Raw genomic sequence first — 2,782 nt, 5'->3', positions numbered from 1 at the left:
ATTACATTCCCCTCTTTTATATACCAGCCTACCCTATCTAGCAATTACTAGACCATTCGCCAAGATACGGGATAGTTCTAGAAACAAGAGAGCGTGAGAATTGTCACGTGATCTCAATGACGCAACAATATACATACGTGCACCTAGGCCTAAGTCTAGTAGTAAAGATAGATTAGAAAGTGTGGTCTGTGACGACAAGTGGTGGTGGTGGCAGTGGTACATAATGTTGTCACTTCAGAACATTTTCAAGAAAATGATGTACACAAGTGTAACTTTGTCTTTATGGCTAATAAATCCAGGTCTCTTTTAGTATGTTCTCATCTTAGGCCTTTTTTTACGTAATATAAAATTAAAATATAACATAGGGGGAGGGCTTTAGAATTAATCCCTAAATCCTCTACAACTACTTCGTTCATCATACTAGCTGCTAGCTATTTTATGTTATGAATAATATTGTTTTTACAAAACTACTAGGTATGAATAAGCTCTTCTATATTTATGTCAAATAATACACAATCAAACTAATTATTCCAAAAAACTTAAACCTAAGATAACATGTAAAAAATAACAATTAAATTGATTAATAAACATGTATTGTACATATATATGTAGATAACAAATCATTACACTGAAATTTTAAAAGTTCAATGTAAAGTTGGTGGCTGATTTTAAGACCACTCATATAATACATTAATCTTTCTTAAATTGCAATGGTCAGTAGCACATGGGTGAAACATGAATATGAACATGGAAAAGTCTAGCCTCTGTAGGACCGGCATCTCAAATCTTGGATGTCGAGTTATACCATCCTTGTCTGTTCTCTAATAATTTTGACCTTCTCTTTTCCCTTTATATAGAACATGTCACAATACCCATTAACCTTCTTGTACATAGAATATAACTGTCCATAAGGCAATACCCTGTCTTTCCATTTCGGTTATGTAAGAACATAGTGGACATGCACCGATTTTCTTTATTTAAAATCAACTTATGGTAGGAGAGAAAGAGTTGAATATATTGTTACGACAGCGGAAGTCACGTGACTCCGGTAACACGTAATGCGTTCTAGAAAGATCGGGGAACATCACGAATAATCTAGTAATTGCTAGACGCCCTCTATTCTTGTATATAAGTGCGCCAGACAATTAATCGAAATTGAATTGCAGACAGGCAGAGATAAAGACGGACAATTGAGTCAAGCTCGGTAGTGACCGTAAGTAAGTGCGTGAATCATTGTGAATTATAGCGTGTGTTTAAAGTGACTGTGGAAATTAAGTGTATTACAAAGTTGAATTGAGAAAGAATAAACTAGTTTTATTTAAGAAAGGACTTGTATCGCTAAAGTTTCACCCGAAAGAAATTATACGGGAAATTAACAAACGACCAGAGGCGTAACAATATATATACATCCTCCCAAAATGTTGCTCACAACTTTACGTCTAATATATTGTTACGACAGCGGAGGTCACGTGACGTTAGTAACACGTCATGCACTTCTAGAACGTTCATGAAACCTCGAGAGGTTATTAGATTCGGTATTCTTATACATATAAGACGGTCAAGACGTGACGGCAACAATGTAATGTGTAATTGAACTGTGGACAGAGAGAGAGTATTGTTGAGTCGAGCACGTGAGACGTTCGTTGTGAATTATAGCGTTTGTTATAGCGCGACTGTTGAAATTAGTGTATTGCAAAGTTGTATTCAGAAAGAATAAACCAGTTTTATTTAAGAAAGGACTTGTATCGATAAAGTTTCTTCGGAAAGAATTTTTACGGAAAATTAACTAACGACCAGAGACGTAACAATATATATATGATATATATTTCTGCCACACTGAAACTCTTCTAGATTCACAATGACGCTATATTCTTTGTAGATATGTTTAATGTTAGTTTATTTACAATTCTTATCACCTTAACATTTAGCGTTTTTTTTTTATGCTTCATGGCTTCCACACTGTCACTTCTAGCCAGGCTTCTTAGTTCTTAAAATCGATATTCTCCAGCTAATTATGATAAGTTCACGCACCTTCAGTTTTTCTTCCCTCACTCTGTTTAATGTCTAATTGTAGCATTACTATGCTGTTTATTGTCATTATCCCTTTTCTCTCTTAGTTAAGTTAGGCGGTCTCCTCTCCACTTCTCACTCGTCTCTCCAATTTTTTGGTTCTGAACATTATTTCATTGCCAATTTTATCTAGACTTTACTAATTTGCCTGAAAATTTTGTGCTTGTATAATTTAACATTTAACTAAATCATCTTAAATTTTGTCACCCGCCCAAACAATCTACCGATTCTCTATTTTTAATTTTGTCTATCTAAATCATTTAATTCTATTATATCAGTTTCTTCTAAATAGGTAAGGCTTTTTTTCAAATTTCTTAGCATTACCCTTCTTCTGTGATTTTGCTAGACCATCAAAGCTTTCACAGCTTGTCACGTGATTGATATAACAATATGCTATTAATATGATTAATAAGCATTGTGTTGTCATTATTAAATTTATCGATTTCTTTTTTCCGACATTTGTTTGAAATTGTTCACATGGTGAGTGAATTCTTTAATAGTAAATCCTGATCTATTCAGGTGTAAATTTTGAGTTTCTCTCAACAAAGCCCTAAGTGATGATATCTTTACATTGAAGGCTAATCTTTGAATAACTTCTTTTTCTTTATTTGACATAAATTCTTTTAAAGTTAGTACCTTTATATCTAATTCTTAAAATGTGTTATTAGTCTTACTTCTAAAGCTTGGGGTAAGCTTAAACCTTGTCCATGTG

This window comes from Limulus polyphemus, unplaced genomic scaffold, assembly GCF_000517525.1.
Source record: "Limulus polyphemus unplaced genomic scaffold, Limulus_polyphemus-2.1.2 Scaffold116, whole genome shotgun sequence".
NCBI lineage: Eukaryota > Metazoa > Arthropoda > Merostomata > Xiphosura > Limulidae > Limulus > Limulus polyphemus.
Note: the sequence above shows the minus strand (reverse complement) of the source record.